The 17,083-nt window shown below is 47.5% G+C and overlaps 10 non-coding genes across 10 annotated transcripts; all 10 read left to right on the top strand.

Annotated features, from left to right (window-relative positions):
• Positions 1 to 525: 525 nt before the first annotated feature.
• TRNAL-CAA (transfer RNA leucine (anticodon CAA)) lies at positions 526 to 644 on the top strand. The gene is made up of 2 exons: positions 526 to 563; positions 599 to 644. It is a non-coding gene; the product is annotated as a tRNA-Leu (tRNA).
• Positions 645 to 716: 72 nt separating this feature from the next.
• Positions 717 to 835, top strand: TRNAL-CAA (transfer RNA leucine (anticodon CAA)). Its single transcript has 2 exons — positions 717 to 754; positions 790 to 835. It is a non-coding gene; the product is annotated as a tRNA-Leu (tRNA).
• Positions 836 to 5,922: 5,087 nt separating this feature from the next.
• On the top strand, positions 5,923 to 6,041 carry TRNAL-CAA (transfer RNA leucine (anticodon CAA)). The gene is made up of 2 exons: positions 5,923 to 5,960; positions 5,996 to 6,041. It is a non-coding gene; the product is annotated as a tRNA-Leu (tRNA).
• A 73-nt stretch (positions 6,042 to 6,114) lies between these two features.
• Positions 6,115 to 6,233, top strand: TRNAL-CAA (transfer RNA leucine (anticodon CAA)). The gene is made up of 2 exons: positions 6,115 to 6,152; positions 6,188 to 6,233. It is a non-coding gene; the product is annotated as a tRNA-Leu (tRNA).
• Positions 6,234 to 6,306: 73 nt separating this feature from the next.
• On the top strand, positions 6,307 to 6,425 carry TRNAL-CAA (transfer RNA leucine (anticodon CAA)). The gene is made up of 2 exons: positions 6,307 to 6,344; positions 6,380 to 6,425. It is a non-coding gene; the product is annotated as a tRNA-Leu (tRNA).
• A 73-nt stretch (positions 6,426 to 6,498) lies between these two features.
• TRNAL-CAA (transfer RNA leucine (anticodon CAA)) lies at positions 6,499 to 6,617 on the top strand. The gene is made up of 2 exons: positions 6,499 to 6,536; positions 6,572 to 6,617. It is a non-coding gene; the product is annotated as a tRNA-Leu (tRNA).
• Positions 6,618 to 6,690: 73 nt separating this feature from the next.
• TRNAL-CAA (transfer RNA leucine (anticodon CAA)) lies at positions 6,691 to 6,809 on the top strand. The gene is made up of 2 exons: positions 6,691 to 6,728; positions 6,764 to 6,809. It is a non-coding gene; the product is annotated as a tRNA-Leu (tRNA).
• A 73-nt stretch (positions 6,810 to 6,882) lies between these two features.
• On the top strand, positions 6,883 to 7,001 carry TRNAL-CAA (transfer RNA leucine (anticodon CAA)). The gene is made up of 2 exons: positions 6,883 to 6,920; positions 6,956 to 7,001. It is a non-coding gene; the product is annotated as a tRNA-Leu (tRNA).
• Positions 7,002 to 7,074: 73 nt separating this feature from the next.
• TRNAL-CAA (transfer RNA leucine (anticodon CAA)) lies at positions 7,075 to 7,193 on the top strand. The gene is made up of 2 exons: positions 7,075 to 7,112; positions 7,148 to 7,193. It is a non-coding gene; the product is annotated as a tRNA-Leu (tRNA).
• Positions 7,194 to 7,266: 73 nt separating this feature from the next.
• TRNAL-CAA (transfer RNA leucine (anticodon CAA)) lies at positions 7,267 to 7,385 on the top strand. The gene is made up of 2 exons: positions 7,267 to 7,304; positions 7,340 to 7,385. It is a non-coding gene; the product is annotated as a tRNA-Leu (tRNA).
• The last annotated feature ends 9,698 nt before the right edge of the window (positions 7,386 to 17,083 follow it).

The raw sequence follows: 17,083 nt of genomic DNA, 5'->3' as shown, positions 1-17,083 counted from the left end.
GGCGTGCCATGTGATATGGTGATGTTACTCTGCATGCACAGCGTGTGGAAAACACGAATGGCGGTGCGTAATGAGGATGCTGACGCAAAACCGGCCAAAGAATATTTTGCTGAAAATGTATTGTACATTCGCGAAGCGTTTAAAGCGCTCAGCGAACCACCTGAGTGGTTAACAGCATTTGAACAGCTTGCAAACATTCAGCCTTTTTAAACCAAAATTAAACGACAAGGTACACCCGCACATTGAACTGTCTTTTTTGTTTTGTAATCGCAGCGGAGAATAGCTGTGAATCGTGTATTTGTAATAAAACAGGCAATAAAAAAAAAAAAAAAGGATGGCCGAGTGGTCTAAGGCGCCAGACTCAAGGGAAACCTTGCCCAGCAATGCGGGTTACACGAGAATTCTGGTCCACGTATGTGGGCGTGGGTTCGAATCCCACTTCTGACACAATATTTTGCGTTTTTTTTTTTTATACCGCGCGTTACGCGCCGCTCACTGCGCGCGCGCTCATTGGGGATGTCCAGTGTCAGGATGGCCGAGTGGTCTAAGGCGCCAGACTCAAGGGAAACCTTGCCCAGCAATGCGGGTTGCACGAGAATTCTGGTCCACGTATGTGGGCGTGGGTTAGAATCCCACTTCTGACACGATATTTTGCGTTTTTTATACTGCGCTGTACGCGCCGCTCACTGCGCGCGGGCTTATTGGGGATATGCAGTGTCAGGATGGCCGAGTGGTCTAAGGCGCCAGACTCAAGGGAAACCTTGCCCTGCAATGCGGGTTACGCAAGAATTCTGGTCCACTTATGTGGGCGTGGGTTAGAATCCTACTTCTGACACAATATTTCGCGTTTTTTTTTTTATACCGCGCGTTACGCGCCGCTCACTGCGCGCGCGCTGATTGGGGATATCCAGTGTCAGGATGGCCGAGTGGATTCTACTTCCGGCTTCCGTCCGGTACGGTCGTGGAATGTCGACCTCCGCAGGAGCGGCTGTTGCGGCCCGTTCGAGCCGTGGAATCAGGTTTTCGGAAACGACCCAACAGGAATATCAACTTGTTTTGCCACATCTGCCATCAGGAACTACTGTACTTACTACTGTGTTCTTACACGGTGACTTGAAGACAAGGCCTTATCGCGTCGAGCTTTTTCGCGATGCGCTAGTCCGCCATCAGCTCATGTCGGAAGTTGTTGCCCTCGGGGCCTACCAAATGAACCACGTCTGGGCCATCACCTTCAAAGACGTTCAAGGCAAGAAGAAGCTTTTGTCTACCAACGCTTTTAGCGTGAAAGACCACCGTTGTGCTGTGATAGACCCCTGCAACCAAGATGTGAGAATGAAGTTGTACTGGCTTCTCCACACCACGCCCGATGAAGACGTCAAAGCAGCCCTGGCACCATTCGGAACCGTGACCGAAATCTCGAGAGAAAAATGGCGTGTTACCGGTTGCAACGACAAGGGGTCACATACACGCCTAGTGTCGTTGCATTTGAAGGCAGGGACGTCAGTCGAAGACCTGCCACACCAGGTGCGAGTAGGGGAGGATCATGCTCTAGTCATTGTGCCAGGAAGGCCTCCGCTTTGCCTGCGGTGTCATTGTACTGGCCATATACGTCGCGAATGTCGCGTGCCGCGCTGTGGGCTGTGTCACCGCTACGGCCACGAAGAGACCCAGTGCGTGCGTACCTACGCGAACGTCACTGGGCCGGGTCGTAGCGACATATTAGACGAACACCTGATGGATCAGGTCGACGCCGAAGAGACAGCAGCAGCAAGCGAAACACATCCCGGCGAGGACAAGACGCCTGAGGCCACGCCCCCCGATGTAGACGAAGCGCAGAAACTTCAGTGTGCCACTGAGGAACTGCCGCAAAAGCTTACCCCTGCAAACGATACCGTAAGCGTAACTACTGTCAAAGAGCCTGGGCCCAGCCAAACACGGGAAGGCGAGAAGGAAGAAACGTGCACCGACGTCACTATGGGAATGCCGGCTACGGCAGTTAATAAGCGCCCGCGAGAAAAAGCGAGCAGCGACGACCAGCGCTCTGACTCAAAGTGTGCAGAAGAACCTCCCTCCAAAACAGCGTCCACCCGTAGGTCTAGCTTCAAGCCAAAACCTACTGTGCCACCAGACAGGAAACCAGCGCCGTCCATGCCCCCACGTTAGCGGGAGCATGGTTCGTCTAATCACTTCGTTGCGGGACCGGTGAAAGACTTACATCTACAATGGACAATCACGGATGGCAACTCAACCAAGCGACGGGCTGCATCGGGTGCAGCAAAGACAGCAGTGGTCACTGGTCTAGCGTTGTAAGTTTCCACTCATCTGAACAGTATCTTGTGTCGGTTTGTGTAAACTTCACTTACAATGGCCGTTAATCCTGGAATAGCCCTTCGTGTTGCAACACTAAACGTACGCGGCTTCGGAGCCCGAAGGCGGCAACTTCAACTGAGCCGCCTGCTATTAGAAAATGATATCGACATTCTAGCTATCCAGGAAACAAAAATTGAAAGCGAGGAACAAACTGATGTGATGGTGGAAATCTTTCGGTCAAAATATAATCTCTGTGTGTGCCACGCCGTGGGTAAATCAGGGGGGTGCGCAATTTTCTTGCGTAACTCCGTCGGAATTGTAGCAGTCTGTCATCGCTTCTGAAAGTGATCGCTTAGTAGTTTGCGATATTTATGTTAAAGAGGCACTATGGCGAATTATTTGCATTTATGCACCAAACAAAGCTAGTGAGCGTTTAGATTTTTTCCGATACATCGAAACCTTCTTTAAATGCGAAAGAAATGTGTTACTATTAGGGGACTTCAATTGTGTATGCATGGCTGAAGACAACGCCAAGAACCTACCGATACATGATAAGAGCGCATTGCAACTTAGCGCAATCGTTCAGGAATACGACCTAATTGATATAGGCGATATACTGCGAGAAAAGCGAGTTCAGTTCACACATTTCCAAGGCACAAGCCACGCCCGACTTGACCGAGTATATCTGGCAGCAAGCCTCTTATCTTTTTGCACAACATATGCCGTTAAGCATGTAAGCTTTAGCGATCATAGCTTAGTGACTGTTACAATAGGCACAAAGCGTAAAACGAGCACCTTTAATTGGGACCTCTGGAAATTCAATGATAGCCTCCTGCAAGACGAAATCTTTATCGAAGTAATAACGGCAAAAATTAAAGAAATGCAGGAAAACGACTTCATCAGCCCTGTCGAGTTGTGGGAGCACTTTAAGTGTGAAGTTAAGATGAGCGCAATCGAAAGAGCTAGTGTCGTGCGCTACAAGGCAAGACAGAAAGAAACCGAGTTGCAGCGTACTCTAGACTATCTCTTAAATGCGGAAAGCACTGTTCCCCGCCTGCTTGCAAACAAAGTTAAAGAAGTCAAAAGGCAACTTGAGATTATTGATTCGGAAAAATATCAAGGTATGATGATAAGGTCGCGTGCCGAGCGGCTCTGGATGGGCGAAACACCTACCAAGCGAGCGTTAAGCGACGAAAGAAGCTACGCTACGAGAAATGCAATAACAGAGCTGCGCTACCAAGGTGCGCTTTCCACAGACCAAAAGGTTATCGAACGAGCGCTAGTGCAACGTTTCAGAAACTTGCTAGGCTGCGGGGCGAATGTGCGAGAGGGCTTTGACACCCATTTTCTGAAATTAATGCCACGATTAGAAGATGAAGTAAAAACACAACTTCAAAGATCAATAAGTGTTAGTGAACTGGAAAATGCGATAGGTGACTTGCCTACAGGGAAAGCTCCGGGGCCCGACGGGCTTGGTGCCGATTTTTATAAATTCTTTAAGCATCAAATGGCAAAAATGCTCCTCAGAGTTATAGAAGAAGCTTATGAATCCAAAATGATGCTTCCGTCATTTAAAAGAAGCCACGTCGTGCTACTACCAAAGACCAAAGACCCTGCAAAATTACTGTCACCCGAAGCATACCGACCCATAAGTCTAACTAACACGGATTATAAGGTTTTTATGAAAGTTATAGCTAAGCGACTTCAGTCCGTGATTACAAACTTGGTCGGTGAACATCAAACTTGTGGAATCAAAGGGAGAACCATACTCACGAATATTCATGTGACCAGAAGTATATTGGAACTATGTGACCTAATGCACGGACGGGTAGCCATGATTCAACTCGACTTAGAAAACGCTTTCGATAAGGTAACCCACAGCATTCTTTTCTCCCTCTTAGAACACATCAACGTAGGTAACATCATATATGATGGAGTAAAAATGTCCTACACTGGCTGTTCTTCGAAACTAATTATTAATAAAAAATTAACCGAAAGCATTACGGCATACTCTGGTGTAAAACAGGGATGCCCTGCCAGTTCATTGCTATTTGCAATTTACCTCGAACCGCTGTGTTTAAATCTAATGATGAATAAAAAGATACGCGGTTTCCGGCTCTTATCACGTGAAATAAAGGTCTTATCCTATGCTGACGATATCGCAGTATTCTGCACTGACAAGGAAAGCATTCAGGAAGCTATGCATACCGCAAGAACTTTCTGCAGCCTTATAGGAAGTGCAATAAGCTGGCAAAAATGCTTAGGTTTTTGGCATGGTGAATGGGAATCTACGCCAGAAATTTTTGACGCTATAAATTTCAGCGAGACACCTGCTACTTACCTCGGCGTACCACTCGAACATTACCGCGACACGACCGAGCAGTGGACAGCAGATACTGATCGGGCAAACGAGCAAACAAGAAACTGGGGAGGACGGAACCTCTCAATGTTTGCGCGTGCAACTGTGTGTAACTCATTCCTCGTGGCTAAAGTGTTCTATATGTTGCAAGTATTATGTATGTCTAGGATGTGTGTCCAAAAATTGCACAGGATATTCGCAATGTTTGTTTGGGGATGGGGATGGGAACGTACAAGCAGGCTAAACTTATTTCATTCCGTGAATAACGGAGGCCTTGGTTTGAGTAATTTGTTTTTAAGACAAGTAGTCTCAAGGTTTATTTTCCTACGCGACCAAAGGAACGCATTTCTACAAACTGTTATACACGTCCAACTACACAATGCCTTATCTGAGTTCATTGTTACATCATGTGGAACACCACAAGTAGTGGTGAAAGGATATATGCGCGAAGTGGTAAGCGCTTTTCGTTTGCTCAAAGCCCATTTCTCACTTGAATGTTTGTCTGTTGTCGGCCGGAAGAAATTGTATAAAGACCTCGCGGATATTTTGTGCCCCGTGCCTATATACCGCTCAACATACACTCTAGGGCCTGAACGCAATGTCTTGAAACGTGTAAAAAGAATGTCTATCAGGCCGACTACCAAATCTTTCTTCTTTCTTGTGCACAGTGGCACGCTTCCCGTAAAACCATGGCTAAGAGAGAAGGGTTTGTTTGTACCATGGAGTATCGATTGCGGTATATGCCATAAACCGGAAACTATAGACCATATATTTCTAGATTGTTGGGACTCAGTGTTTTTGTGGGATATCCTACAAAGAACCATCAAAAAAGAATTCCCTCTGACACCATTCGGTATTCGCTTTCTGCCTTTTGAAGAGACGGGAGACGTGCCGTGCGACACAATAATGTTGCTCTGCATGTACAGTGTCTGGAAGACAAGAATGGATGTAAGGCATGGAGCTCTCCAACCTCGTTCTGCTCAGGAATATTTCGTGGAAAACATCCTGCACCTACGTGACATACATAAGGCCAAAGGGGAGCCACCAGCGTGGCTACCCATATTAGACAAATTAGCCACAGTTCGGTTCCCCTAACCAAGCTGCTTTACCCAATATGCAGCCGGTGTTTTTACCAAAGTACAACTACCTCTTTCTGTTTTTAACTCTAACGCGTGGAATGTTCTACTGAGAGCAAACGTGTTACCTTTTTTGTACGTGCGTTGTGTGTAAAACAGGTAATAAAGAAAAAAAAAAACAGGATGGCCGAGTGGTCTAAGGCGCCAGACTCAAGGGAAACCTTGCCCTGCAATGCGGGTTGCACGGGAATTCTGGTCCACGTATGTAGGCGTGGGTTCGAATCCCACTTCTGACACGATATTTTGCGTTTTTTTATACTGCGCTGTACGCACCGCTCACTGCGCGCGCGCTGATTGGGGATATGCAGTGTCAGGATGGCCGAGTGGTCTAAGGCGCCAGACTCAAGGGAAACCTTGCCCAGCAATGCGGGTTGCACGAGAATTCTGGTCCACGTATGTGGGCGTGGGTTCGAATCCCACTTCTGACACGATATTTTGAGTTTTTTTATACTGCGCTGTACGCACCGCTCACTGCGCGCGCGCTGATTGGGGATATGCAGTGTCAGGATGGCCGAGTGGTCTAAGGCGCCAGACTCAAGGGAAACCTTGCCCAGCAATGCGGGTTGCACGAGAATTCTGGTCCACGTATGTGGGCGTGGGTTCGAATCCCACTTCTGACACGATATTTTGCGTTTTTTTATACTGCGCTGTACGCACCGCTCACTGCGCGCGCGCTGATTGGGGATATGCAGTGTCAGGATGGCCGAGTGGTCTAAGGCGCCAGACTCAAGGGAAACCTTGCCCAGCAATGCGGGTTGCACGAGAATTCTGGTCCACGTATGTGGGCGTGGGTTCGAATCCCACTTCTGACACGATATTTTGAGTTTTTTTATACTGCGCTGTACGCACCGCTCACTGCGCGCGCGCTGATTGGGGATATGCAGTGTCAGGATGGCCGAGTGGTCTAAGGCGCCAGACTCAAGGGAAACCTGGCCCAGCAATGCGGGTTGCACGAGAATTCTGGTCCACGTATGTGGGCGTGGGTTCGAATCCCACTTCTGACACGATATTTTGCGTTTTTTTATACTGCGCTGTACGCGCTGCTCACTGCGCGCGCGCTGATTGGGGATATGCAGTGTCAGGATGGCCGAGTGGTCTAAGGCGCCAGACTCAAGGGAAACCTTGCCCAGCAATGCGGGTTGCACGAGAATTCTGGTCCACGTATGTGGGCGTGGGTTCGAATCCCACTTCTGACACGATATTTTGCGTTTTTTTATACTGCGCTGTACGCGCTGCTCACTGCACGCGCGCTGATTGGGGATATGCAGTGTCAGGATGGCCGAGTGGTCTAAGGCGCCAGACTCAAGGGAAACCTTGCCCAGCAATGCGGGTTGCACGAGAATTCTGGTCCACGTATGTGGGCGTGGGTTCGAATCCCACTTCTGACACGATATTTTGCGTTTTTTTATACTGCGCTGTACGCGCTGCTCACTGCACGCGCGCTGATTGGGGATATGCAGTGTCAGGATGGCCGAGTGGTCTAAGGCGCCAGACTCAAGGGAAACCTTGCCCAGCAATGCGGGTTGCACGAGAATTCTGGTCCACGTATGTGGGCGTGGGTTCGAATCCCACTTCTGACACGATATTTTGCGTTTTTTTATACTGCGCTGTACGCGCTGCTCACTGCGCGCGCGCTGATTGGGGATATGCAGTGTCAGGATGGCCGAGTGGGATTCCACTTCCGGCCACCGTAGTGTACGGTCGTGTAATGTCGAGCTCCCTTGGAGCGGCGAATGCGGCCCAGCAGCGCCGCGGTAACAGGACAGATGCACAGGATTCTACGGACTATGACGTTATTTTGCCACAACTGCCTTCAGGTTCGTCTGTTTTAAATACTGTTTTTCTTCACGGCAGCGTTAAAGCCAGGCCGTTTCGAGCTGAGGACTTCGGAGATCGTCTGGAACTGCTCCCCGAGGTAGTTGCCTTGGGGGCGTTTCAGATGAACCACGTGATAGCGGTGACCTTCAAGAGTGCGGAAGGAATTAAGTTGCTCGGTATTGACTGACGTGACTGTGAAGAATCGCCGTTGCCTCGTGATAGATCCGAGCACCCATACTGTCCGCCTGAGGCTCTATTGGCTGCTTTACCACATACAAGATGAAGACGTGCGCGCTGCTCTTGCACCGTATGGCAAGGTGACGGACGTTTGCAGAGAGCAATGGCGTGTACCAGGACTCGGCGATAAGCGCTCCTCGACACGGACGGTTAGTCTGCAGCTAAGGGTGGCGTGACTTTGAACGACCTGCCACACCAGCTACGAGTGTCCGGCATTACGGCCCTTGTGGTGGCACCGGGAAGACCGCCGCGTTGCCTACGGTTTCAGCGAACAGGGCAGATTCGCCGAGATTGCCGCGTTCCGCGGTGTAAGCTTTGTCGGCGGTTCGGACATGATGATAGCCAGTGCGCTAAAAGTTACGCAAGCGTAGCAAGCCAAAGGAGCCGGGAGGACCCCACCGAGCACGTTACGAACGAGGCGGGCGCGGCGGAGGCTGCGGGAATCAAGGACAGCAAACCTACGTCGGCAGCTGTTGAAACATTCGAGAAGGGAACTGTGACAAGTGTTGGAAGCGACGACAGTGACGTGGCATCTGTACGACAGGAAACCGCTACGCCAACGTGTGCCGTCAAAGACGTCTCTGACACCAGCCAAGCCTCGCCGAGCAGCGACGAAGAAGACGTGGACGTCGCCAACAGCTCGTCTGCGAAACGGCCACACGCGCAAGTTTCCGAAGGTGACGAAGGTGACAGCGGGAAGGCACAGGAGCCGCCCAGAAAAGTTCATACCGCCGTCCATCTTTCAAACCAAAGCCTTACATTCTGCCGGATCCCAGTCAGACGGTATCGAAGGCGCCCCCGTAATGACGATGGCGTCTCCCACCAATGCCTTTATGCGAGGTGAGGGACGGGCTCCAGAGTACGTTTGTATAGTTCGGACGCTTTTCCCTAGGAAATTAATTTTGCACGTTGTGACAAACGGGAAAATGTATGGGTTTTTTACCCTTCTATTTCTTTATTTTCAGTTCTCGACAGGTTCACATGCACGTACATCCTATCAGCAATACAAACATAGAGGCAAAATAAATAATAAATACCACACGAAAACAGGGCAGAAAAAACATGCTTTTATATAGCGGCCAGCATGACTTGGTGTACTTTGTCTATTAAAATTCTTTTAGGAACGCCAATGCTTCTATCCTCGGTAGCCACTCAGGCGCACCAACTTGTCCTTTTTTGTACTTCTAGAAAGCGCGAAATGTGTTCAAGGAAATGCAGGCGCGCAGACCGCGTGTCTGAGTCACAGTAGAAGTCTTCCATTTGGGCTCTCCATAGACTATAGGCGCCTGTCAGCATGATGAGGTCAAATGGGACCCCGTCCTCATCATCTAGCGGCAGAAATCTGATGCCGTGCGGATCTAACGGGAAATCTTTCTTTGCAGGATATCCCAGAAGTGCATCCTCTCCCAACAATGTATGAAAACATGATCTATTGTTCCGTTTTTTTTTCTTTTTCTTTTGCAAATCGGACAGTTGGAACCCCAGGGCATGTAAAACGTCCGTTCTTCTAAAAACGTTCTCACTGTCAGAGTGCCAGTGTGAAGCTTGAAGACAAAAGATTTCACTCCTGGCTGCACGTGCATTCTTATTACGCGTTTTAAAAGGTTATTTTTATGACCTAGGTCATGGAAATAACCTTAAACAGTAGAGCTCTACTGTATATGGTTCTGTACATTGGCGCTGGAAAAATAATATCACACAGGTACACTTTCCTTCCTTTTTACTCTGAACAGATAATCATTCAAAAACCGTACCGACAAAAACGGACGCTTGCTACTACCTGCCTAAAGAACTCAAATAGAGTACCAGGCATAATTTCACTGGTGATAACAAAACTCTGGTAACGCATAGCCAAGTCTCACTTGACACACCGATCTTAATAACGGGTTGCTGACGTTACGAAAGAAGAAAAATCGATTTCTGCCAGACCTAGCCCCCTTCTTTCACTCGCCGATTAAGATTCGTGCGGCTGGAGCGTTCCCAGCTGTACGCCCGAATAAAGACTGCAAACACTCGATACAACTTCTGCACATGCACTCGCGAACAATACAACACTTGCATGATATACCATGATTTACTAACAAATAAATTTCACACTCGCTATGGAGAAAATTGAGAGGTGTGCACCATTCCATCTCTACGTCTTTTCTCGTGTTTCTTTCAGGTGTTCTATAGCCAGAAATTATCAGTTTTTATGTAATTTTCAAGGGGAACGCTGAGGTACTTCACTGCGGTTTCAACCCCCTTCGCATTGCCAAATGTGTGTGGGGTTGACGGCCACTGGGCATGCTAGAACCCCAGGCACATTTGCCTGTTCACAAACCTCCCCGTTTTGGCCTCTTCAAACCGTCTTACTGCAGCGAATGTCTCTAGTAGACTCTTTTTCCGTACAGCATCTATATCATCAGCGTACGCTAAGAGCTTTACCTCGAAAGTCTGCAATCGAAAGCCATGAACCCGATCATTTTCATTTTTTGCTAGACGCAACGTTTCAATATATACGCATAAAATCAATGGGCACTTTGCTGAGCTAAACTGCGATTGGCGAAAGCATATCTATGACTGCCTCTGTTGCTGTTGTCTGAACTGTTCTGCGAACGGACGCCACCGTGGCCGCGAGCATGGGATGCAAGCGCAGTGCGCGTGCTCTTCGAAGTCACCCGACTGCCTCGGATATATATTATTTTTATTTTTGTTCATTTCTCTTCTTTATTTATTTTCTATTTGTTTTTTATTTATCATGATGACCACCCATTGTTCACCTAGGGTCATTCATCAAGCGTTGTGACAGCTGTCACGAGCTGTGATTGATCACCGCTTTCTTGCGTCCACCACGGACTGTGCACGGACACTCATGAGCCACTAAAGGCTTACGCCTTAAAAGAGGAAACCCGCTGGGCTCCCTTGACGTACGCTTCTCCGGATGTCAGCGGAGGGCCCCAATCTGCTGTTGACTATCAGACGCGTTTTGCAGTTCCGATACGCTATCGATACTCCGTCAGTGATGATTCAGCCTAAATTAACATGTCCTATCCCAAACAAAATGACATGTGATAGACAATCGAATGCCTTTTCTAGGTCAAGCTGGGGGATTGCAACAGGCGACCGAGAGGCATCACAACACTCAAGCACACACCTCGTAGAATGGATATTAGTAAAAATGTAGCGACCCTTAATACCACAGGTTTGGTGCGCTCCCACAGTCTGCGTCACAATGGTCTGAAGTCTACTAGCCAATATTTTCATAAATATTTCATAACCACAGCTAATTAACGAGATTGGTCTGTATGAGGTCACACGTCTTAGCTTAGCTTTTCATTTTGTTTTTGGAACGGGCACAGTGTGTGCTTGGGAGAATGACAGCGGTAACGTTCCCATCTCAAATGCCTCATCGAAGACATCTTCCAACTCAGAAAACAAGTCATATTTGAACGCTTTGTACCATGCCGGGCTCAGACCACCCGGCTCGGGTGACCTGCAGCTCGGCCGCCTCCTTAAGAGGAAGCTTTAGCTCGGGTGTTCCGATCTAAAAACATCTAGAAGCGTTTTTCTCGGTAACCGCTGCACCAAATTTGACGAGGTTTGTTGCATTTAAAAAAAAACGTAAATTCTGTTGACTGCTGGTCTCGACTTTTTTATTTACGTTGTGAATTATTTATTAAATACTGGCCAAAATCGCACAGTTTCAGAAGACGAATCTATCAAGTTTAAAACTCTGTAATTCAACAATGAAAAATGATATCACAATTTTTGAGTTGCATCTAATAGTACATATACAGCGGAAAAAATTGATGTGTTACACGTTAATCTAAGAAAAATTTGTGTTATGGAAATATGGCTTGTGCAGAACCCTTTTACACAACGTAAACATTCACGAAATTTGTCCGCTTTGACTCTTATAATAGATGTCATTTGAAGAACGACGATATTTGTTCTTGATGCATAGCTATTAGTTTGTAAACGTCGTGCTTATATTTTTTTCGAACTTTCCAATTTTTGTAAACATTTTAAACAAAATTCAGCCCCTAAACTGAAATTCCGCTTCCAACAGACACTAGAATTTTAACTTTCTCTCTCAAATGCAACAAATTTTATTAAAAGCGATGCAGGGGTTATCTCAGAAAAGGGTTTCTGCGTTTTACATGTATTTGAATAGGCGGCGTTGGAATTGGGCCCGAGCTAAAGTTTCCTCTTAAACGATTTGTCGAGGGATCAAATACATGAATAATAATTTCATTGCCATGGCCAAAGATGCTGTAAACGAATTCTTGAACACTACGCACTGTCAAAACAAGTAAAATATGTATTTTTTCATAAAATAATATGCTCGTATGTGCCAAAAACTTTGCCCAAGATAACTGATATCAATTCTTCCATGTTTTTGTCTATTTAATAAGTAAAGAAAACATTACACGAACATTAGAACTATATCAGTTCGAAACCAGTGAAGCAGTGCATGCCGTTGATATGAAAAATGTAAAGGCCATGAAATGAACAAGATGACGAGAAATATGTTAATGAAACTTTGTCATTCAAGCACTGTGTTTATATTCTTGTACATATGCAACGGCCAGTGAAAAATCTCAATGACGCTGTCATTTGTTCCACTGTATTACGCAGGAACAGCTGTAACCGGTCGTGTAACGTGAGTAATTGCACCGAAATTAGTCGCAACATAGAGCACGTATAAAAAGCAGTTCTGCAAAATGTACGAGGGCGAGTCAAATGAAAGTGAGCCAATGCGAATATATGACAAACGGGGTACTTTATTTAAATGTAGTCTCCGTGAGAATTTAGACGTTTGTCCCATTGAATAACGAGTCCCGTGATTCCCGTCTCATAAAACTGCTTGGGTTGCTGCTTCAAAAAGTCTCCAATTGACTCTTTCACGTCATCGTCCCACATGAATCTGGTTCCTTTGAGCTGTTTTTTCTTTTTAATTGCCCAAAACGTTGAAGTCCCAAGGCGACAGATCTGAGCTGCATGGCGGATGTTGCAGCGTTTCCCACTCGAACTTTACCAGTTTTGCATTAACCACATCAGCGACGTGGGGACGGGCATTGTCGTGGAGCAAGATGACTCCATTACTCAATTTTCCACGTCGTTTGTTCTTTATTGCGACACGCAGCCGTTCCGGCGTTTAAACGTTTGATAGTCTCTCAAGATTTAGCAAATTCTATCAGTAATGGCCCCTGATGATAAAAAAAGGCAACAACACCTTTCCGGCGGAAATGATGGCCTTTGCTTTCTTTGGGCATGGTAAATTCGAATGTTTCCACTGTAAGCTTTGCCCTCGTGTGTCAGGCTTGTAGTAGTGGCACCATGGTTTGTCCCCGATCACAATCGCAGAGAAGTCGTCACCCTCATTGTGATACCGGATCAGATGAGTCAAGGCAACGCCGAACTTCTCCGTCTTCTGGCAATGGTTCAAAATTTTGGGCATTCGTTGCGCACACAAGAGCCGATAACCGAGATCTTCATGAATTATGGTGTGAACCGAACCGTGACTGATGTTCGCACGTTGTGCACGTTCATCGATGCTTATCCTCCGTTCTTGTCTCCTCAGCTCATCGAGCTTTGCAATTTTGTTGGGGGTGATTGCACGATGGCTTCGGCCCGGTCTTGGATAGTCTTTGCTACTTTCGTGTCCTTCTTTGAACCGTTTGCTCCAACGCTTCACAGTGGCCAATGAAATGCAATGTTCAACGTACACGGCAGCCATACGGCGACTAATTTCTTTTTGGGAAATACCGCCAGCTGTCAAAAACTTGACGGCACCACGCTGTTCAACTTTTTGGGTGTCGTTTATGTCACGAAACCGTGTTCAACCCAGTGTATGAGAGCATTATAGAACATTTATCCTCACACCTGCGTACCACTTTTGTAAATGAGAGATGCCTGTGTGCTATGCGCATACCTCGCAGATAATGAACCGAACCATTATCTCGCGGAATGGCTTGACTCACTTTCATTTGACTCACCCTCGTACATTAGAAATGCGAAGATACAATGGGATATACAAATGCGAAAATACAGCTTGATAAAGCGCAAAAAAGTGTCAGTGCAAACAAAGTTCACCACACGTATACACAAAACCTCGCAACAAGATATTTAAGTTATAAGTCTCCAATAACTCTACGTATCTAAAAAAAAGTCACCACATAATGCGTCAAGCAAGGCAAATAAACATGTTGCGCAGTCACAGATTCACAGAAAACTAGATCCCGCCCCCATTCCATCCACTTCCCACGATGTATCGCGCGTGAATCACTTGCTTCCCGCTTTTCTCCTTTGCGCACACAAGACTGAGTCACCATCGTCGGATCACCCATTCAACACCCCGCCCCCACGGTTTCACTCGCGCAACAGCATGCGGCGCTCGGTCACAATGTTATCGCCTTTGGAATTTATACGAAACATGAGGGCGACGGCAACGGCAGCGATGTGACTGGCGTGTTATATAATATATCGAGTTAATATAATAAGAGTATCCGGCAACTGAAGCGTCCTGTGGCCCATTACTTCCCGCAAAATAAGTAACAAAATCGAACTTTCACCATGCGACAATTCACTGGGCCGTAACAATGTATTTTCTTTTCTCCTTTTGTGGGGCGGGGGCACGTAAATGAAGAATCTCAAAGGACAGTATGTCGGCTGCAATCGAATGCCTACTTTGGGCACGTAATGTGGCTACCGAAGGAATATCGAAGAAAATGTGAGACGCTTGGTCCACTGAGAAGCATACGCATACTGCTCGGTATCCTACGCCGGCGAGATAAGACTTTGCGGAGAGGTTGGGCTCAAGCGAACGCGGTGTAATCCGTCGAGTCCTCAACACGATGATGGCGGCGAGCGACCATTGTTTCTTTTTCTCGTCTGCTAGCCAGAAAATGTCCAAACCTCTGCCAGGTGAAAATCCACTCGCCCAGAGCAAACCGAACGCGCAGCGAATTGCGCCGCGCGGTGGTCGGGGCAACACGAGAAAAACGTATGCGCTCTGATTGGCTCTAGCAGCCCGCAGGTAGGGTAACGAGAACAAAAAAGTTGAAGAGGCTCAATGTGTCCGCGCGAATAAATGTCAAAGCAGAAAGAATAAATAAGGACGTAGTTACCTTGGCTGGCTTTAGCGTCTTGACATGGATACTTTGGCGTAGGTGAAAAAGAAAATGTTGGTATTTCTTTGATGTGACATGAAGGCACAAATGATCCACCCCAACGCTTCGTCTCATCGGACCTCGCTGCGTGCTTTGTCAACTTATCTGATAGTGCGTTGATTTGGCTTGTCTCGTATGTTCCGATGTAAGACTTTAGAAAAGTCAGTGCACCTTTGGCGTCAAATATTTATAACAGCATTAAACCCACGAAGTTCCGCAATTGAAAAATCTAAAGCACTGCTTTGGAAATGTCAATGCATCTTTCACATCATAAGTTTATGAGGTTTATTCCCATAAAGTTTCGGAATTCACATCCATGCGCTCCATAGATTCCACGGCCTCCGCGAGGTGCCGCGGCGAGCCCGCTCGTCATCAAAACGCCCTTGAAACTTTGTGCTCGGATGGGGCTCCCTGCGCTATGTGACTCCCGGTACATGGGCGTTGCCGTAAAATCCAGCCCGAGTCCGCAATGTTCGCGGTGAAGTATCTTTTCGAGCGTGAAAAATACATTCTGGACAAAATCCAGAATAATTTCCGGTGCCAGGGGTTGCTTTGGTCGGCGGTGCGTGGAAAGCACGAAAAAATTTCGGGGGGGGGGGGGGGCTGAAGCCCAGCCCCATAAGCCCCTCCCACCCCCACCCTGGCTAGGTCCCTGTGCCTGTGGCGCTGCCCTTCGAGCGAAATGTGCGCTGGTCATATCGCAGAGTCACTTCTCTGCATGCGTGCTTGCACTCGTAGCTGTCCATCACGAGCAGTGTCTTTACCAAGCACCGTGTCATGTCTCAAGTGCAGCTGTGCAGTCTAGCTCATAAAACGAGCATGCATTTAATCTTTGGATAACTAGCCTGCTAGCAAATAGTTTGGAGCGGCGTAATTTGTCAAGTGTATACCTGAAGAGTATTTCCCGTATTGGAGACATCCTCAAGTCGTAAATGTCGCCTGTTTCTATCAATCGTCTCTTAAATAGCAGACGCTGAAACACCACCTGCATTTGTAACGCAGTGCGTAATTCTCTAAGCAATCTTTCTGGACGTGCAAAATTCCTGGCACTCGTGCAAAATTGCATGTGTCCACACCCTCAATACCAATGCGATTATGGAATGTCAGTATAGATTCCCATAGCTGACGGTTCAAACACAAATACCAGTTTTGAAAGTGCTTGAAGATTGCTTAGTCAATGTTATTTCCAACATAAACCACGGTCACTTTCCGTCCTTTATTTTTCTGCCATTGAAGCGCGTCTCGCAATGCACTCCTTTACTTCACCACCAGATTTTCTCGGTCATAACTCAATAGCTTCACTACGTGAATGCAAGAGAGTACGGACGGACGGAAAAAAACTTTAATGAGAAAAGCACCTGCGAGGTTGCCAGCCCGGGCTCAGGCCACCCGCGCATTATGTGTGGTGAGGCATGGTCTTTTCACCGCGGCCCGGGCCCGCTGGATTACCCTGATATAGTTCGTCGTGTAGTTCCGAGCTAGTCAGAGCGCTTATATAGCCATCGCTCCTCGAGATGGCCCGGTTCTATTTTGTGTCTACGTATATTGCTGTGATATCTGCGTCTTTTCATAAGACGTGTGCCATGTCTGCGTGTTCGTGCCTGCAGAGCTTGCAGCTCGCGTCTGGGTATTGTCTAGAATTTACTCTGAGTGTGCGGCGTTTCGGAAGGTTCTGGTTTGCAACCTTCTCCAGTCTGTTTCTTGAGACCTGTCGAGTTGTTTGTGGGGTTGTGGATGTGTGATAAGATAGCTCGCCAGCTTAGGCAGCGTCAGCAGTTACAGCGCCGCTGTGGCACTCGCGATGCGCTCTATAAAAGCCGCTGCTTCCTGTTAATAAAGGTTCTTTGGTTGTTGCTTGTCGAAGGTGAAAGACGCACACTTCTTTGCGTCTGTTCGCGACGCAAACAGTGGGTATGCTTCTCTTTGTTTCGTATAGTAGGTCAGTATGTCGTGGCACGTGACCAGTCTATCCCTGTCGTCTTGTATCGCCACTTCGTCGTCCTCGCCTCCTCCGTGTTCTCCATCGCCTCCGCCGCAGTCCTCCCCCCTTCCTCATTAGGAACTTCACA

Source organism: Dermacentor andersoni, chromosome 4, assembly GCF_023375885.2.
Source record: "Dermacentor andersoni chromosome 4, qqDerAnde1_hic_scaffold, whole genome shotgun sequence".
NCBI classification, from domain to species: Eukaryota; Metazoa; Arthropoda; class Arachnida; order Ixodida; family Ixodidae; genus Dermacentor; species Dermacentor andersoni.
Note: the sequence above shows the minus strand (reverse complement) of the source record. Positions and strands in the feature narration are given on the sequence as shown.